This window comes from Centroberyx affinis, unplaced genomic scaffold (genome assembly GCF_046629955.1).
Source record: "Centroberyx affinis isolate AG114_WGS23_722 - 3 ecotype Tasmania unplaced genomic scaffold, CSIRO-AGI_Caff_v1 ptg006586l_1, whole genome shotgun sequence".
Classification (NCBI taxonomy): Eukaryota; Metazoa; Chordata; class Actinopteri; order Beryciformes; family Berycidae; genus Centroberyx; species Centroberyx affinis.
The window spans coordinates 133,290-152,645 of record NW_027283338.1 but is presented as its reverse complement, the minus strand read 5'-3'; the positions used below and the strand labels follow the sequence as shown (position 1 = coordinate 152,645).

At 44.8% G+C, this 19,356-nt stretch overlaps 8 non-coding genes across 8 annotated transcripts; 2 read left to right on the top strand and 6 right to left on the bottom strand.

Moving 5' to 3' along the window:
- Positions 1–12,602: 12,602 nt before the first annotated feature.
- trnac-gca (transfer RNA cysteine (anticodon GCA)) lies at positions 12,603–12,674 on the bottom strand. The gene has a single exon. It is a non-coding gene; the product is annotated as a tRNA-Cys (tRNA).
- Positions 12,675–13,060: 386 nt separating this feature from the next.
- On the bottom strand, positions 13,061–13,132 carry trnac-gca (transfer RNA cysteine (anticodon GCA)). Its single transcript has one exon. It is a non-coding gene; the product is annotated as a tRNA-Cys (tRNA).
- A 305-nt stretch (positions 13,133–13,437) lies between these two features.
- Positions 13,438–13,509, top strand: trnay-gua (transfer RNA tyrosine (anticodon GUA)). The gene has a single exon. It is a non-coding gene; the product is annotated as a tRNA-Tyr (tRNA).
- Positions 13,510–15,713: 2,204 nt separating this feature from the next.
- On the bottom strand, positions 15,714–15,785 carry trnac-gca (transfer RNA cysteine (anticodon GCA)). Its single transcript has one exon. It is a non-coding gene; the product is annotated as a tRNA-Cys (tRNA).
- Positions 15,786–17,028: 1,243 nt separating this feature from the next.
- Positions 17,029–17,100, top strand: trnac-gca (transfer RNA cysteine (anticodon GCA)). Its single transcript has one exon. It is a non-coding gene; the product is annotated as a tRNA-Cys (tRNA).
- A 710-nt stretch (positions 17,101–17,810) lies between these two features.
- Positions 17,811–17,882, bottom strand: trnac-gca (transfer RNA cysteine (anticodon GCA)). The gene has a single exon. It is a non-coding gene; the product is annotated as a tRNA-Cys (tRNA).
- Positions 17,883–18,216: 334 nt separating this feature from the next.
- On the bottom strand, positions 18,217–18,288 carry trnac-gca (transfer RNA cysteine (anticodon GCA)). Its single transcript has one exon. It is a non-coding gene; the product is annotated as a tRNA-Cys (tRNA).
- An 852-nt stretch (positions 18,289–19,140) lies between these two features.
- Positions 19,141–19,212, bottom strand: trnac-gca (transfer RNA cysteine (anticodon GCA)). The gene has a single exon. It is a non-coding gene; the product is annotated as a tRNA-Cys (tRNA).
- Positions 19,213–19,356: the final 144 nt, after the last annotated feature.

The window sequence follows — 19,356 nt, the reverse complement described above, 5'->3', positions numbered from 1 at the left end:
CTCTCAGGGAGCTGTGAGTCCACCACTCACTCTATCTTAAACTCTACTCATGTTAAAGGAATAGTTCACCCAAAAATGAAAATTCACTCATTATCTACTCACCCCCATGCCAGTAGAAAATCGGTTTAATGTTTGATATCCACTTTAGTCTCTGTTCTGTATGTATTCTGCACAGTGTAATACATGCAGCGTTTACAGTTAAAAATGGCGCGTTTTATGGCATTTTTCATTATTATTATTATGACATCAAATATTAATAGGACTGCTCACTTATTGAATTTGACGATTAAATGCAAAATAATTGCTTTAAAACAGTATTTATATTTTAAAATCTTGCGCTTTTATTTGGAATGCTCTTGTTTTCTTGTTTACCTATCGAGGCTAGAGTACACGCAATCGTGACTGAATTTTCATTTTTTGTGTGGATTATCCTAGTCTTTAAGCTAGTCTGTTACTAATGAGAAGAAAATAGAGCAACAGTTAAGATGTATCTTCTGTTTTCTTTCTATTTGAAGATTGTGGAGGTTTGATGTTGAGAGTTTTGATGAAAGTGTCCGGCCTCTCCTCACACTGGTAAGACCAAGAACATGAAAAGACTCAGTTTGGAGTAAATTATCACATAACACTAGATTGATCCTGTAAATATGTCAAATCTGAATGGTGCATCCCATTTCTTGTTTCAGATGTGGGAGGTAAACATCATTATGAAAATGATGGTTACTGAGTTTTTAGCTGGAATCGTGCTCAGCTCACCTGAAGCCAGCAGTCCTTGTTTTCAGTAAGTCACAGTTATGAGATAAGATGAAAGTCGATTGATACCTGTGGGGAAATTGTGTCTTTTCAGAAAAGCTCTATTTCAACTAATTTTGAGCGACTTTCATTGACAGAGACCCTCAGATCATCCGTCTGGCTGACAAAGCCATCAGGAGCCTGATGGAGAAGCAGCAGCCCAGCTCCAGCCTCCTCGGCCCCCAGGAAGTAGTGATGCAGGTTGTGCCCAAAGTCCTGCAAGGCTTTTGGATTAATCGTGCGGTCCTCTTGTCCGTCCCCCCGCTGCAGCTCAGCGACTTGGCCGTCGGACTCACAAAGGCCGTTCAGGATAAGCTGTCAGGCCTCCTTCTCCCGCTCCATCCGGGATGAGAAGGTACTTTCTATCCAGAACAAGGTCAGAGAGAAGTACACTCCAGACGTCCTGCTAGAGGAGCTGAAACGCTTTGGGCCAGAGCTGCTGACCAGGATTGTTGACATCACAGTGGGGGAAATCTGTGTGATGTTCGAGCCACAGAAACAAGGGCTGACCACCAAAGAGGTAAGAAGACCTGTGCATATGTATGATCGAGTAGCTGGATACTGAAGATACTGTATAGTAAAAAAGAAAAAATATATATTTTCTACAATTCAAATGGCTTCTCTCCCTCTTTAGGTGGAACTGGAAGAGAACACAACACCAATCCCAGAAATGGACTCTGCTGTTGGTTCAGCTGCTCTGGTTCCTCTGACTCTCCCTACTGAAACTCCTGTGGTTCCTCTGAGCCTCGCTACTGAAGCTCCTGTGGTTCCTGTTCGCATCCCAACTGAAGCTCCTCTGGTTCCTCTGAGCCTCCCTACTGAAGCTCTTGTGGTTCCTGTGAGCCTCCCAACTAAAGCTCCTCTGGTTCCTGTGAGCCTCCCTACCGAAGCTCCTATGGTTCCTCTGAGCCTCCCTACTGAAGCTCCGGTGGTTCTTCTGAGCCTCGCTACCGAAGCTCCTGTGGTTCCTTTGAGCCTCCCTACTGAAGCTCTTGTGGTCCCTGTGAGCCTCCCTACTGAAGCTCCTCTGGTTCCTCTGGGCCTCCTTACTGAAGCTCCTATGGTTCCTTTGAGCCTCCCTGCTGAAGCTCTTGTGGTCCCTGTGAGCCTCCCTACTGACGCTCCTCTGGTTCCTCTGAGCCTCCCTATTGAAGCTCCTCTGGTTCCTGTGAGCCTCCCAACCGAAGCTCCTGTGGTTCCTCTGAGCCTTGCTACCGAAGCTCCTGTGGTTCTTCTGAGCCTTGCTACCGAAGCTCCTCTGGTTCCTCTGAGCCTCCTTATTGAAGCTCCTCTGGCGCCTCTAATACTCGCTGCTGAAGCTTCTCTGGTTCCTATGAGCCTCCTTACTGAAGCTCCTGTGGTTCCTTTGAGCCTCCCAACTGAAGCTCTTGTGTTTTCTCTGACCCTCGCTACTGAAGCTCCTCTGGTTCCTCTGAGCCTCCTTACTGAAGCTCCACTGGTTCCTTTGAGCCTCCCTACTGAAGCTCCTGTAGTTCCTGTGAGCCTCGCTACTGAAGCTCCTCTGGTTCCTCTGAGCCTCCTTACTGAAGCTCCACTGGTTCCTTGGAGCCTCCCTACTGAAGCTCCTGTGGTTCCTGTGAGCCTCCCTACTGAAGCTTCTCTGGTTCCTCTGAGCCTCCCAACTGAAGCTCTTGTGTTTCCTCTGACCTTCACTGCTGAAGCTCCGCTGGTTCCTCTGAGCCTCCTTACTGACGCTCCACTGGTTCCTTGGAGCCTCCCTACTGAAGCTCCACTGGTTCCTTGGAGCCTCCCTACTGAAGCTCCTGTGGTTCCTGTGAGCCTCGCTACTGAAGCTCCTCTGGTTCATTTGAGCCTCCCTACTGAAGCTCTCCTGGTTCCTCTGAGCCTCCCTACTGAAGCTCCTCTGGTTCCTCTGATACTCGCTGCTGAAGCTCCTCTGGTTCCTGTGAGCTTCCCTACTGAGACTCTTGTGGTCCTCCCAACTGAAGCTCCTGTGATTCCTCTGAGCCTCCTTACTGAAGCTCCACTGGTTCCTTGGAGCCTCCCTACTGAAGCTCCTGTGGTTCCTGTGAGCCTCCCTACTGAAGCTTCTCTGGTTCCTCTGAGCCTCCCAACTGAAGCTCTTGTGTTTCCTCTGACCTTCGCTGCTGAAGCTCCGCTGGTTCCTCTGAGCCTCCTTACTGACGCTCCACTGGTTCCTTGGAGCCTCCCTACTGAAGCTCCACTGGTTCCTTGGAGCCTCCCTACTGAAGCTCCTGTGGTTCCTGTGAGCCTCGCTACTGAAGCTCCTCTGGTTCATTTGAGCCTCCCTACTGAAGCTCTTCTGGTTCCTCTGAGCCTCCCTACTGAAGCTCCTGTGGTTCCTCTGATACTCGCTGCTGAAGCTCCTCTGGTTCCTGTGAGCTTCCCTACTGAAACTCTTGTGGTCCTCCCAACTGAAGCTCCACTGGTTCCTTGGAGCCTCCTTACTGAAGCTCCACTGGTTCTTTGGAGCCTCCCTACTGAAGCTCCACTGGTTCCTTGGAGCCTCCCTACTGAAGCTCCTGTGGTTCCTGTGAGCCTCCCTACTGAAGCTTCTCCGGTTCCTCTGAGCCTCCCAACTGAAGCTCTTGTGTTTCCTCTGACCTTCGCTGCTGAAGCTCCACTGGTTCCTCTGAGCCTCCTTACTGACGCTCCACTGGTTCCTTGGAGCCTCCCTACTGAAGCTCCTGTGGTTCCTGTGAGCCTCGCTACTGAAGCTCCTCTGGTTCATTTGAGCCTCCCTACTGAAGCTCTTCCGGTTCCTCTGAGCCTCCCAACTGAAGCTCTTGTGTTTCCTCTGACCTTCGCTGCTGAAGCTCCGCTGGTTCCTCTGAGCCTCCTTACTGAAGCTCCACTGGTTCCTTGGAGCCTCCCTACTGAAGCTCCACTGGTTCCTTGGAGCCTCCCTACTGAAGCTCTTCTGGTTCCTCTGAGCCTCCCTACTGAAGCCTCTCTGGTTCCTCTGATCCTCCCAACTGAAGCTCCTCTGGTTCCTCTGAGCCTCCATACTGAAGCTCCTCTGGTTCCTATGAGCCTCCCATCTGAAGCTCCTCTGGTTCCTGTGAGCTTCCCTATTGAAGCTCCTCTGGTTCCTATGAGCCTCCCATCTGAAGCTCCTCTGGTTCCTGTGAGCTTCCCTATTGAAACTCCTGTAGTCCTCCTAACTGAAGTTCCTGTGGTTCCTCTGATCTTCCCTACTGAAGCTCATCTGGTTCCTCTGAGCCTCCCTACTGAAGCTCCTCTGGTTCCTCTAACACTCCCTGCTGAAGCTCCTCCGATTCCTGTGAGCCTCCCATCTGAAGCTCCCCTGGTTCTTGTGTGCTTCCCTTTTGAAACTCCTGTGGTCCTCCCTACTGGAGTTCCTGTGGTTCATCTGATCTTCCCTACTGAAGCTCCTGTGGTTCCTCTGATCTTCCCTACTGAAGCTCCTGTGGTTCCTTTGAGCCTCCCTACTGAAGCTCATCTGGTTCCTGTGTGCCTCCCTACTGAAGATCCTCTGGTTCCTCTGATCCTCTGCACTGAAGCTCATCTGGTTCCTGTGTGCCTCCGTACTGAAGCTCCTCTGTTTCCTCTGAGCTTCCCTGCTGAAGCTCCTCTGGTTCCTCTCAGCCTCCCAACTGAAGCTCCTCTGGTTCCTCTGAGCCTCCATACTGAAGCTCCTCTGGTTCCTGTGAGCCTCCCATCTGAAGCTCCCCTGGTTCCTGTGTGCTTCCCTTTTGAAACTCCTGTGGTCCTCCCTACTGAAGTTCCTGTGGTTCCTCTGATCTTCCCTACTGAAGCTCCTGTGGTTCCTCTGATCTTCCATACTGAAGCTCCTGTGGTTCCTGTGAGCCTCCCTACTGAAGCTCATCTGGTTCCTGTGTGCCTCCCTACTGAAGATCCTCTGGTTCCTCTGATCCTCCACTCTGAAGCTCCTCTGGCTCCTTTGAGCCTCCCAACTGAAGCTCCTGTGGTTTCTGTGAGCCTCCCTAATGAAGCTCCTCTGGTTCCTCTGATACTCGCTGCTGAAGCTCCTTTGGTTCCTGTGAGCCTCCCTATTGAAACTCCTGTGGTCCTCCCAACTGAAGCTCCTCTGGTTCCTCTGATCCTCCCTACTGAAGCTCCTGTGGTTCCTCTGAGCCTCCCTTTTGAAATTCCTGTGGTCCTCCCTACTGAAGTTCCTGTGGTTCCTCTGATCTTCCCTACTGAAGCTCCTGTGGTTCCTGTGAGCCTCCCTACTGAAGCTCCTTTGGTTCCTCTGATACTCCCTGCTGAAGCTCCTCTGGATCCTGTGAGCCTTCCTATTGAAACTCCTGTGGTCCTCCCAACTGAAGCTCCTGTGGTTCCTGTGATCTTCCCTACTGAAGCTCCTGTGGTTCCTGTGAGCCTCCCTACTGAAGCTCATTTGGTTCCTGTGTGCCTCCCTACTGAAGATCCTCTGGTTCCTCTGATCCTCCGTACTGAAGCTCCTCTGGTTCCTCTCAGCCTCCCTACTGAAGCTCCTGTGGTTCCTCTGACCCTCGCTACTGAAGCCCCTGTGGTTCCTCTGAGCCTCACTACTGAAGCACCTGTGGTTACTCTGAGCCTCCCTACTGAAGCTCCTGTGGTTCCTATGATCCTCCCTACTGAAGCTCCTGTGGTTCCTCTGAGCCTTGCTACTGAAGTTCCTCTGGATCCTCTGAGCCTCCCTACTGAAGCTTCTGTGGTTCCTCTGAGCCTCACTACTGAAGCTCCTGTGGTTCCTCTGAGCCTCCCTACTGAAGTTCCTGTGGTTCCTGTGAACCTCGCTACTGAAGCTCCTCAGGTTCCTCTGAGCCTCCCTACTGAAGCTCCTCTGGTTCCTCTGAGCCTCCCAACTAAAGCTCCTGTGGTTTCTGTGAGCCTCCCTACTGAAGCTCCTCTGGTGCCTCTAATACTCGCTGCTGAAGCTTCTCTGGTTCCTGTGAGCCTCCCTATTGAAACTCCTGTGGTCCTCCCAACTGAAGCTCCTGTGGTTCCACTGATCCTCCCTACTGAAGCTCCTCTGGTTCCCCTGAGCCTCGCTACTGAAGCTCCTCTGGTTCCTCTGAGCCACCCTACTGAAGCTCCTGTGGTTCCTGTGAGCCTTGCTACTGAAACACATCAGGTTCCTCTGAGCCTCCCTACTGAAGCTCTTCTGGCTCCTTTGAGCCTCCCAACTGAAGCTCCTGTGGTTTCTGTGAGCCTCCCTACTGAAGCTCCTCTGGTTCCTCTGATACTCGCTGCTGAAGCTCCTCTGGTTCCTGTGAGCCTCCCTATTGAAACTCCTGTGGTCCTCCCAACTGAAGCTCCCGTGGTTCCACTGATCCTCCCTACTGAAGCTCCTGTGGTTCCTCTGATCCGCCCTACTGAAGCTCCTGTGGTTTCTGTGAGCCTCCCTACTGAAGCTCCTCTGGTTCCTCTGATACTCGCTGCTGAAGCTCCTCTGGTTCCTGTGAGCCTCCCTATTGAAACTCCTGTGGTCCTCCCAACTGAAGCTCCCGTGGTTCCACTGATCCTCCCTACTGAAGCTCCTGTGGTTCCTCTGATCCGCCCTACTGAAGCTCCTGTGGTTCCTTTGAGCCTCCCTACTGAAGCTCCTGTGGTTCCTTTGAGCCTCCCAACTGAAGCTCCTGTGGTTTCTGTGATCCTCCCTACTGAAGCTCCTCTGGTTCCTCTGATACTCGCTGCTGAAGCTCCTCTGGTTCCTGTGAGCTTCCCTACTGAAACTCTTGTGGTCCTTCCAACTGAAGCTCCTGTGATTCCCCTGATTCTCCCTATTGAAGCTCCTCTGGTTCCTGTGAGCCTCCCTACTGAAGCTCCTCTGGTTCCTCTGATCCTCCCTACTGAAGCTCCTGTGGTTCCTGTGAGCCTCCCTACTGAAGCTCCTCTGGTTCCTCTGATCCTCCCTACTGAAGCTCCTGTGGTTCCTCTGAGCCTCACTACTGAATGTCCTGTGGTTCCTGTGAGCTTCCCTACTGAAGCTGATCTGGTTCCTGTGGGCCTCCCTACTGAAGCTCCTCTGGTTCCTCTGAGCCTCCCTACTGAAGCTCCTGTGGTTCCTCTGACCCTCACTACTGAAGCCCCTGTGGTTCCTCTGAGCCTCACTGCTGAAGCCCCTGTGGTTCCTCTGAGCCTCCATACTGAAGCTCCTGTGGTTCCTCTGACCCTCTTTTCTGAAGCTCCTCTGGTTCCTCTGACCCTCACTGCTGAAGCCCCTGTGATTCCTCTGAGCCTCCATACTGAAGCTCCTGTGGTTCCTCTGACCCTCTTTTCTGAAGCTCCTCTGGTTCCTCTGACCCTCCCTTCTGAAGCTCCTGCCATTACTGCAGTCCAGGAAGGCTTGCCCAGCAGACTGGTTGGCACTGAAGAGGAGGCGCAACAATCCTCTGACACCACATCAGGTAGGAGTTCTTCATCAGGTCCACTCACACTGTAGCTCATGTCTACTTCCATGATGATGAATTGAGGCATTGTCCGCTTTTATTTTTCAGAGGTCAAAAAGACAAAGAAGAAGAAGAACAGAGTTTGGCGCTTCTTCCGTCGGCTGGTCCAAACACTGAGGAAAACAGCCAAGGAAGCAGAGAGGGACTGAAATCCCACAGCAAAAAAATAAATTCAGTGTTGCATTGCAATCAGTCCATGTCAGTCTTTTTTTTTTCATTTACTGTGAATTGATGCATTATAAAATTATGAAAATATCATACAGGAATATCCATATACAGTCACCTCCAGAATTATTGTCACCCTTCATGAAAATACAAACAACTTCAACAAAATGTACTTTATAAAATAAATCAAATTCTATTGTTTTCTTTTTAATTGATCTCAGAATCCAGAAACTGCATTGCTTTCATCATTTCCTGTTTCACTGGGGTCAAAATATGAGGTTGTATACATGTAAATTCCATTTGTCATCCATCACTTCAAATCAAAGAGCTTTCAACTCAGAGACAGATAGTTAAATACCACTAAGCACAGTCAGGGCAATAATCAAAAAGTTTTAGCAATATGGAACAGTTGCATATTCACCAGGAAGAATCACAGATTCGTAGTAGAAGACAGTAACGCCTGTCATGGTAGAAGAGCCAGAAAGTAGTCTAATAATCTCCCTAGTTACCTGTTAATAATGAGGGTCAATGACAGATGTTGGGCCAAGAAAAATTACCCCAAATTGACATCCATAGTGGGAATCATAGGAATGCATGCTAAACATAGCTAGAGTTAGCAAACAATTTCCCTACAATTACCTGTTAGCTGTTAGCTGAGTGTAGCTGAAGTGCTGGGTGCTGTTGGCAGCTGTCGGGATTCTGTGGGGAAGTGAACTGCTCCTCTTCCCTCCATAGTGTCAGGTCCTTATCCAGGTGCTGATAATATATTAAAGTAATATTAAAAAATTAAGTGATATTAAATATATTAAAGTATTTTTTTCTCAAAATTACCACTTTAAAGTTATTTGGCCCATGGGGCAAGACCAGCCCCATTCACTTTGATTGACAGGCAGCTGAGACATTATGAAAAGTGACATTATGAAATGAAAAGTGTTATTACTTATTTCAGATACTTTTTTCAGACCTTGATTTTTTTGAAGATTTTGTCTGGTGTTCAATATGATTTACGCAGATAGACATCTTGCCCCTGCTAACTAGGTCATATCACTGTATAGATGAAGATTGTTCTTCACAGTGACAAATATCAGAATATGTGAGACGATTAGCAGGGTTCCTACACGGTTTCCATTCCATGTTCTTGACTGGATTTGATTTGGTCTGTATTTGATATAATGCATGCTGACAGCGGCTGGGTAATAAAAGCGTCCCTCTATCTGAACATTATTCTTCACATCAACAAAAACTGTGGACTCAAAGTGGCTCTACAACAACATAATAGCTAGAATTATGTGTGTATTGGACCTGAACCACAACATTTTCCATACTTTTGCAGACATTTTTTCAAATTCCCAAACTATTCAAGACCTGGAAATGATCCAATTCATTAGGGGCCGGGCAGCTCTGCTGCTGGTCCCTCTTGTATTTGCCAATGTTATTGTTATTATTATTATTAGGGGCTGTGCAGCTCTGCTGCCGGTCCCTCTTGTATTTGCCAATGCTATTATTCTGCTTCTGCTTCTTCTTCTTCTTCTTCCTACAAGGAAATCTGCCAAACAAGAAGTTTGGCATGTTTTGCCAAACATGCCAAACTTCCTCAGCTGGAATTGGGGGCCAATAGTCCTGATGGTGGCGCTACAGCAACCGTCTAAAGTGTAAAACTTTAAAAATTCATAACATATCAGTCGTACGTGCTACGGCTTTGCAACTTTCACCAAACTGTAGGCCCAAGTGAGCAGAAATGTTCAGATGCTTCAAGCTGCCAGGAATTATGAAGTCCATCACTCTAAAAAACTAATTAAACCTATCTCCTCCCACATTTTTTGCTCAATTGACGCCAAACTTGCTACACTGCATCTTCAGACTGTCCTCCACAAATGGTCCAGCCAGATTTTTGAATTATCAAAAATTGAGCCCACAGTGCATCAAAATATTTTACTGTAAACAGTTACTGCAAATTCTCGCTAAATAAATCTCCAATGTTCATGGTCGATGAAGTGTGTTACATTTCAGAATTTTATCTCAAAAACTGAATTTTTGACAGTATTTTGAATTCTGCCCTCATGTAAACTATTGCAGTCAATGGAAATAGAGCATCTTTAAACATCAGTTTTTGGCTTATGGAGCAATCAATCTTTGTCAAAAATAAATTACAGACATCTCTCTGTTGTCTAGATGAAGTATGCAAAGTCTCAGAATTTTGTCTTGAATACTGAATATTTGACACTAGTTTGAAATCTGCCTGTAAATGCATGGACGGCTGTTATCCTGCACCCTGGTGGTTGGCTAAGTCATAGGGTGAAGCCTCCTCGAGTTGTCGCACTTCTCAGGTAGCTCAACACCATCGTGACTTGCCGTTGGTGGCAAAGGTTGTGAGTTCGAACCTTGGGTGCTGCAGAATGAACGTGCTTATGTCTACTTAGGCATTGTGCTGTGTGGATTAGAGACTTGTGATTTCAAAGATACTTCAAGGTTTAATGGTAATTTTGGTCCGGACAGGTCTGCTCATGGACCCTCATGTATTTCTCATTTGTCTTCCTCCTCTTCCTATTTTTCCTCTTCTTCCTCCTTCTTCTTCTTCTTCTTCTTCTTCTTCTTCCTCTCCCTCCTCAAAATGCCCATCCCTGACTCATCGCTGCGCAGCAGCTATAATTTCCACATTGTTTTGGCCATAGAGCAGTGTTGATACATTGTCAAAACAACCGACTGACGAGTTACTCTGAATAAATAAACAGCTACCAGCCAGAACTCAGAAGTCAGAGCTTAAAAGGAGCACTTGAAGGCAGCAAAAATCTTGCATTTTACATTGACTACTCACACTTGATGAGAGGGCTGAGATCATCACCAAATGTCTGTCTGCCATTTGTGTGATCATCACGGTCTGAAGCACTGTGGCTGCACATTCATAATCCCTAATGTTAAATGTGGTTGTGATGAAAATCATTTCCTCCTTCTGATTAAAGTCTTAAGTGTATAGAAGAGCAGAAAGTCTTGACAAGCAAGTTAAGTTTTGTGCCAACAGATGGCAGCATGGTTATGAGTACCAAAGAGGAAGAAAGATACTAGATACTGCAGCTCTAAGATAAACCATCTGAAAATGGCTGACATGCACTTTCTCAGAGCAAATTGCAGTGCAGTTATTGCACTATTGTCCTTATATCTTATATCTGCTATACTTCAGTTATCGTCATCATCATCATCATCATCATTATCGTTATTATTAACTTGGTGTTTATCTTATTATTAATGTTACCATTTTCATTACCATTTGTTAATACTGTTTTGGCTGTTGCTATTTTGTGACTGATCATGCATTTTCTTAGCCTGGTATCCAGCCCCTATGAATCGCAGTTTTCAGCACTCTTCGAATTTGCATGGCGATTCATAAGCCATTCGCCATGCAAATTCGAGCGCTGAAACCTGCGATTCATAGGGGCTGGATACCAGGCTAACATTTTCTCTGTTCTGTAATGGAGTTTTTGCTTTTGGTGCTCCTTTCAAAATGAAAGCACATCATAGGTTAGGTGATTTCCTAGCCTTAGTGATCTGGTAACCATGTGATTTCCAGGAGGAACCAGGAGTTGAACCGGGGATTTCTGGATCTGCAGTCAAAGGCTCTACCACTGAGCTATACCCCCTCATCTGTTGGGTTTCCCCCCCAACAAATTTCCCAAGATAGTTCAGTAACATCAGGGCTGTAACAGGCTCCATACTCATCAGTCTTATGGAGATTAGGTACAGTGAACAGAGAACAGGTACAGTGTGCTGTTCATCACAGGAGACAACACAGGAACGTTTCTGGAACACTAAATGCTCATCAGTTTTATAGGAATTTTCCCTCATTAGTGAAGTTTCACATGTTCCATTTCTGACCCTGATCCACTGTTACGGCCGTAGTGTGGGGGTGTGTGTGTTCCTGTATTTACCTGTGTCTCTCCTCAAATTTCCTCCCTTTCCCCCCCACCTACCGTTGCAGTGATTGTAAGTGAGCAAAGGTGTGCTCACTTACTAATCAGGGCCTGGAGTATAAAGGACCAAGTGAACCAGAGAGACAGGGCCAGTGGGCCGTTTGGCAGCTTCCGAGCTGTGTGGTTTGTCCTCACAATACTTGAGTTGTGGTGTACCGGGGTCGGTAAAAAGTTGTCTCCTTTCTAGAGGGAGGGTGTCTGTTAGTGTTGTGTTTGTGTTACTCTTAATTTAGTTTAACTGTGTTCTATTGCCTTCTTTATTTTAAATGGAAGGTAGCTTTAAGTTGGAGGTTTGAGCCTTTTGTAACCTTTATTTTGAGTTGTTAAATCCTTGGTTTGTTTATATATTTCTGTTCTCCTGACTCCCTAACACCCTAACACTTATTCCATTTTGTCATAATGAATGTCAAATTTTTTGAATGGTGGATATTTAATTTTGAAGTGAAACTTTTTAACTGTAATCCATCTTTCTGTTGACATTCTTTCTGAATCGTCTAGAGAAATGTGTTGGCAGGAAACCATCAGTGCTTTTCACGTTCATCTTTCAGCAGCAGAGGGAACAGTCCTCAGTTAGGAAGGGAAACTGGATTTGAAGACTGATGAGGAAAGAGGAAAACTATTGGTACTTTAGTCTCCTGTTGGTCTCGTGATTCAGCCTTCAAACAGAAAACCTTCATCCTCAGAGGTTTGCTACAGTTTCTGTTCCTGCTCATGTCAGACCTGCAAGAAATTAGAAAACGTGGCTGTAGATCTGAATGTTACAGCTCCACATTCTGTTCATAACATTGGAAACACCCACAGTGTTTCCAGGGGGCACCAGGAGCTGAATCTGGGACTTCTTGATCTGCAGTCAAATGCTCTGCCACTGAGCTATACCCCCTCATCTGTTGGGTTTCCCCCCCCAACAAATTTCCCAAGATAGTTCAGTAACATCAGGGCTGTAACAGGCTCCATGCTCATCAGTCTTATAGACATTTTCCCTCCTTGGTGAAGTCCCTTTGCTTTTTTATCAAAAATTCATGATATGTTGCATTTCCTCTATTGACCCAAAATGATGCCAAATAAATTTCCAAAATCATTTCTTTGAGGATGGATCCTAAATATATTTATGTTGAGTGTCATGTTCCGTTTAAATAAATGGATAATGGTGGAACTAGCAGAGGTGTAACAGGATTTAGAGCTATAACATACTCATCTGCTGTTGCAAGTTCAACAAATTAATCTTTACTGGTCATAAATTTGACTGAATGTCACATTCAGGGGGCACCAGGAGTTGAACCTGGGACCTCTTGATCTGCAGTCAAATGCTCTACCACTGAGCTATACCCCCTCATATCAATCATCATCATGCACATCACACATCAGCAGAGACTTCAGGACAGTTTCAGGACAGAAAACCATAACAGGTTTCCCCCATGCTCATCAGTTTTATAGACATTTTCCACTCCTTATTTAATATGTCTTTCCTTTTTTATTCTAATTTTCTTGACTTGTTGCATTTCTGAAGAGATTTCTATTAAATAAAATGGAAAACTTTCAAATTAATATTTTGCCCACTTTGTTTTGTCCAGAGCGCAGATACTTTGTCGAAATAACAGACTGAGCAGCGTCCAACAGGTTCAGGCCAGTCAGAAATTACAAAGTGAAACCTCTTGATTTTGAGATGTTTTCTCCCCTGTTGCAGTATTAGTTTAATGGGGAAGCCATGTGATTTCCAGGGGGCACCAGGAGTTGAACCTGGGACCTCTTGATCTGCAGTCAAATGCTCTACCACTGAGCTATACCCCCTCATGGAGGACAGCTACAGTGTGCTGTACAACACAGAAGACAACACAGGAAAGTTTCTGAAAGACTTCATGCTCATCAGTTTTATAGGCATTTTCCCTCATTAGTGAAGTTTCACATGTTGCATTTCTGACTCTGATCCACAATGACACTGAATACATTTCCAAATAGGATCCATCCATTAAAAAAAAAGAAAAAAAAAAGGACCTCAATAAGGGGGGAAATTGCTGTAAGATTGATGATAATGGAGTGCTTCAGTCCTTTTTCTGAAACTTTCCTGTGTAGCACACTATATCTGTACCCTGTGAGGGGGTATAGCTCAGTGGTAGAGCATTTGACTGTAGATCAAGAGGTCCCAGGTTCAACTCCTGGTGCCCCCTGGGAATCACGTTGTTTCCAAAGCAGCCTAAATATATCACCAAAACCAGGAGTCCAGTTTTGTGATCTGTTTGCCTGGGGGCTTTTATTTTGGAAAGACACCCAGAGAACCCAGTGGACAGTTAGCACAACATCGGTCTGTTGCGGGCCATACCATTCACACATTTCTTGTTCCTTTGACACAAAATGCATTCAGTGAACACATTTTAAAAACTCTTGAATTTCTTTTACACACAAGCTCAACCAAGACCAAAACTATGGATTTTTACTGCCAAATTTACAAACGCTTGCACACTGTATGTCAGAACAGATAACCTCATGTTCTAAACCTAACTTATAGGCTAAAGTTGAAGTGAACAGCACTTCACATTGTATACTGAATCACAAATATATGTCCTATATTTTTTTATTGCTATTGAGAAACAGCTGATTGAAGTTATGCAAATAGACCAACCAGTCTAAGTTGGAGACATACCCAGGTGTTGAGGTTCTTTCAGTTGCATGACCATATAAAAAGGGGACCTCTTTGGACTGTGTGGACACAGAACAATATAGAGCAGCAGAAAGAGAGAGAAAGAAGCCAAAAGGTAGATTAGAAAAGGACTGTGTATTTTTATTTTTTTTTCTTCTGTGCCTTTTTCTGTTTGTATATTTTATTTTTACACACCTGTAACCAGCAGCTATATTGCAGATTTTTGTTGATCGCTTGCAGTAATTTCCTATTGCAACTAAAGCCTTTACTGCAGCAATTCTGTCACTTATTCCTTTTTCATATACTGTACAGTAAAGATGAGTCATTCACTTTTGATATAGAATGTTTGCAAAAAAGAAGACAACAAATGCTTACATTTACTACACTCAACAAAAGAAAAATGTAGAGTGACTTCAAAAGAAACTGCAGTGCGAAAAACAATTGACTATCAATATACTGTCTATTGTATAAGGGTAGAACTGACACATGTTAAGTAATGCATTTTCTGTAATACCATCTGCTGTTAGTATTTTGTATGTCATTGTGCTATGATTGACTAAATGTTCCTGTTGGAAGAAAACATGTGCTACTGTTTTGAAAGAATTATTTGATTTTGACAAAGTATTCTTGCATTTTGAAAATTAGTGTTGGTGTTTACTTGACAATATGTGATTTGAGCATAAAATTAACTGTTTTGCCAACTGTGTGTTGTAGGTGAGTTGGTGTGTGAAGAGTTTAGAAAAGTATTATAAGTATTGAAAAACGCTTGCTAGCGATCGTAAAATACTGTAAAACCAGAGAGGTCTGGATGAGGAGGCCAAACAACCCACACAGGTGGTGAACACATCTGTGGCTATGTGTGTGTGTGTGTGTGTGTGTGAGGCACTGTAGAAAATTATGTTTGTGTGTGTGTATATGCGCCTGTGTGAGTGTGTTTGAGGTAGCAATTCATGTTTTTGTGTGTGAGGATGCAAACCCTGTGTGTGTGTGAGTGTGAGATAGAAAACTATGCATCTGTATGGTGATTTTGTGTGTGTGTGTGTGTGTGTGTGTGTGTGTGTGTGTGTGTGTGTGTGTGTGTGACAGGTAGAAAACCATGTTTCTCTGCGTTTATTTGTCTGTATGAGTGTGTGTTTGCGGTTGCAGTTCATGTTTTGGTGTGTGTGTGTGTGAGACTCTGGGTGTTTTCCATTCATTCTCACACCAATGGCCTCAGCCTCCTCCGCTATCGGTTCACTCTGCCACTTCCACCGCTGACAGGAAGGACTTATTTGCTTTCATCTGAGCATCGGGGCGGAGGAATAAACCGGGGGTAGTAAAGGGAATAATTACAGAGGGCTTAAAGGAGCGCTGCAGAGGTTCTCCTGCCTGGTGAAAAGGGGATACCTTAGCTGCTGGGAGCGCACATGTCACCAGGCGCAAACTAAACCCAGACCCCGTCACGAAGCCAGAGACTAATTTATGCCCCTGCCAATCATTTGATGTAATTGCCCCGCTGTGGTATGATGGCAGCCCAGTCCCTCCACCCCCCCCCAACTCCTGCATTATCTCAGGCACTTAGAGGGGTTTCTGTCGGCTCCTGATTTTTCAAGAGAGACCTTTCAGACTGGAATGACAATGGACTCCCGGGGAGATCTTTAGCGCACCGCACGCTGCTCCACAAAGACCCTGACCTGCTGTTTAATGTCAATTAAATTAGTTTTTCCAGCCTAAATTGGAACAATTACATCATCCAGGGGGCACCAGGAGTTGAACCTGGGACCTCTTGATCTGCAGTCAAATGCTCTACCACTGAGCTATACCCCCTTATGGTTAAATATGTACAGTGTGCTGTACATCACAGTAAGGTTTCTGAAAAAAGGGCTGGAATGCTCCATGATCATCAATATTATGGTATCTTATTTCCCTCCTTATTGAGGTGTTTTTTTTTTTTATCTACATTTCATTTGGATTTCTGCCCCTGACCCACATTTCACCGAATACATTTCCAACATCATTTCTTTGAGGATGGATCCTATTTGGAAATGTATTCACTGTCATTGTGGATCAGGGTCAGATATGCAACATGTAAAATTTCACTAATGAGGGAAAATGCCTATAAAACTGATGAGCATTTAGTGTTTCAGAAACCTTCCTGTGTTGTCTCCTGTGTTGTACAGCACACTGTACCTGTCCTCAGATCAAGAGGTCCCAGGTTCAACTCCTGGTGCCCCCTGGAAATCACATGACTTCCATGTCAAACTTATATCACAAACGGTAGGAAACCATGTCATGATCCAGAGGTTTCACTTTGTAATTTCTGACTGGACTGAACCTGCTGGACACTGCTCAGTCAGTTGTTGGACAATGTATCATCACTGCGCTCTGGCAGAAATATTAATTTGAACCTTTTCCATTTTATTTAATAGAAATCTCTTCAGAAATGCAACAAGTCATGACATTTAGAATAAAAAAGGAAGGAAAATGTCATAAAACTGATGAGCATGGAGTGTTTCAGCCCTGTTTTAGAAACTTTCCTGTGTTGCCTCCTGTGAAGTACAATAAATGTCCTCTGCTAGTTACATGGTTTTCTGTCGTTAGCCATTCAGTCTTAAACTGGATCAAACATGATGTCCAGGGGGCACCAGGAGTTGAACCTGGGACCTCTTGATCCACAGTTAAATAGGGGTGGCTGTGGCTCAGGAGATAGAGCGGGTCGTCCACTAATCAGAAGGTCGGTAGATCGATCCCCGGCTCCTCCAGTCCACATGCTGAAGTGTCCTTAGGCAGGATACTGAACCCCAAATTGCTCCTGATGGTTGCGCCAGAACCCTGCGTGGTAGCTTGCTGCCATCGTTGTGTGAATGTAGGCATGTAAAGCGCTATATACATGCAGTCCATTTACCAAATGCTCTACCACTGAGCTATACCCCACAGGTAGTGTTCATCAGTTTTAGAGGCATTTTCCCTCCTTATTATCATGTCTTTCCTTTTTTATTCTAAATTTCATGTGTTGCATTTTTTCCAGATGAAACCATGTGACGACCAGAAACCATAGTATTGTGGCGAAGGGGGTATAGCTCAGCGGTAGAGCATTTGACTGCAGATCAAGAGGTCCCAGGTTCAACTCCTGGTGCCCCCTGGGAATCACATGGCTTCTGAAACAACCTAAATGTATCATCAAAAACAGGAATCCCTTTTGGGATCTGTTTGCCTGGGGGCTTTTATTTTGGAAAGAAAAAGACACCCAGAGAACTCCAGCATCCCAACAACAACCACTGACCACAGATCAGTTTGTGGTCTGGATCCTGATGGTTTCTGGTCATCACATGGTTTCATCTGCATCTCCCTTGCAATCATTGGGCTTCTAAATTAAGCTTGATGTGATCTGTTGCTTTTCTTACATTGACCAACAATGGTGTATATTTTCAACAATAATTCATGGAAGGTGGATCATAATTATATTTATCCTGTGTGTAATGTCTACTGTTATAGTAAATGGGAAATGAAGAGGATAAACAATGTTATGAACAGAATGTAGAGCTGTGACTTAACAGATCTGCAGGCAAGTTTTCTAATGGCTTGCAGGTCTGACATGAGCAGGAACAGAGACTGTAGCAAACCTCTGATGATGAAGGTTTTCAGTTTGAAGGCTGAGTCGTGAGGCCAACAAGAGAATAAAGTATCAAACCAGATCCAGACCTGGGGCGAATTGATCTGCGGTCAATTGTTGTTGGGATGTTGTAGTCCTCTGATTGTATTTTTCATTCCAAAAGAAAAAGGCCTTCAGCAGGTGAATCATGATCTAGCATTTGTGATATACGCAGTTGAACAGGAACCCATATAATTCCCAGGGGGCACCAGGAGTTGAACCTGGGACCTCTTGATCTGCAGTCAAATGCTCTACCACTGAGCTATACCCCCTCATATCAGTCATGATCATGCACATCACACATCAGCAGAGACTTCAGGACAGTTTCAGGACAGAAATTAACAACTTATTAACATGTCTTTCCTTCTTTTATTCTAATTTTCACGACTTGCTGCATTTCTGAAGAGATTTCTATTAAATGAAATTGGAAAACTTTTAAATTAATATTTAGCCGACAGCACAGTGCTGATATTTTCTCGAAATAACTGACTGAGCAGCATCCAACAGGTTCAGTCCAGGCAAAACTTACAAAGTGAAACCTCTGGATTATGAGATGGTTTCTCACCTGTTGCAGTATTAGTTCAATGGGGAAGCCATGTAATTCCCAGGGGGCACCAGGAGTTGAACCTGGGACCTCTTGATCTGCAGTCAAATGCTCTACCACTGAGCTATACCCCCTCATGGAAAAGACTTAACTGTACAACACAGGAACATTTCTGAAACAAGTCCGCAACACTCCATGCTCATCAGCTTTAAAAGCAGTTTCTTATTGAAGTCCCTTGGCTTTTTTTAAATCTAAATTTGATGATTTGTTGCATTTCCTCCACTGACCCAAAACGATGGCTAAGAAATTTCCAAATAATTTCTTAGAGAATGGATCCTAAATACATTTATGTTGTGTGACATTCCCTGTTTGAACATGGGAAATCACTACCAGAGGAATATCAGGATCTAGACCTGCTGTTGAAAGTCAATCAAATTAGTTTGTCCCAGCCTAAACTGGAACAAACATGACCGTGAGGGGACACCAGGAAACCATCAGCATCCAGACCACAAACTGATCTGTGGTCAGTGGTTGTTGTTGGGATGCTGGAGTTCTCTGGGTGTCTTTTTCTTTCCAAAATAAAAGCCCCCAGGCAAACAGCTCACAAAAGGGATTCCTGTTTTTGATGATACATTTAGGTTGTTTCAGAAGACATGGGGGCACCAGGAGTTTCAGGACAAGAAAACCATAACAGGTTTCCCCCATGCTCATCAGTTTTATAGACATTTTTCCCTCCTTATTAACATGTCTTTCCTTTTTTATTCTAAATTGATTCAAATGACGACAAATACATTTCCAACATAATTTCTTTGAAAATGAATTCTAAATACATGTATGTTGTGTGCCATATTGCCTGATGGAATAAATGGCAGGAGGAGGACAGAAGACCAGAGGTATACAAAGATCTAGACCTGTGACATGCTGCTGTTGAAAGTTTAAACAAATATTCTTTCAACCAGACTCACATTAGAATGAACATGACATCCAGGGGGCACCAGGAGTTGAACCTGGGACCTCTTGATCTGCAGTCAAATGCTCTACCACTGAGCTAGACCCCCACTTTTCCACCCAAAATCAGGAATTGGTCCAAGTAAAACTAATTAGTTGCCCCTTATTGACACACACATTTATTCCAATTCAAATGAAACTGTGAAGAACAGTCAATTCTACTGTGAAAGGCCATGAAAAACAGATCAAAACAA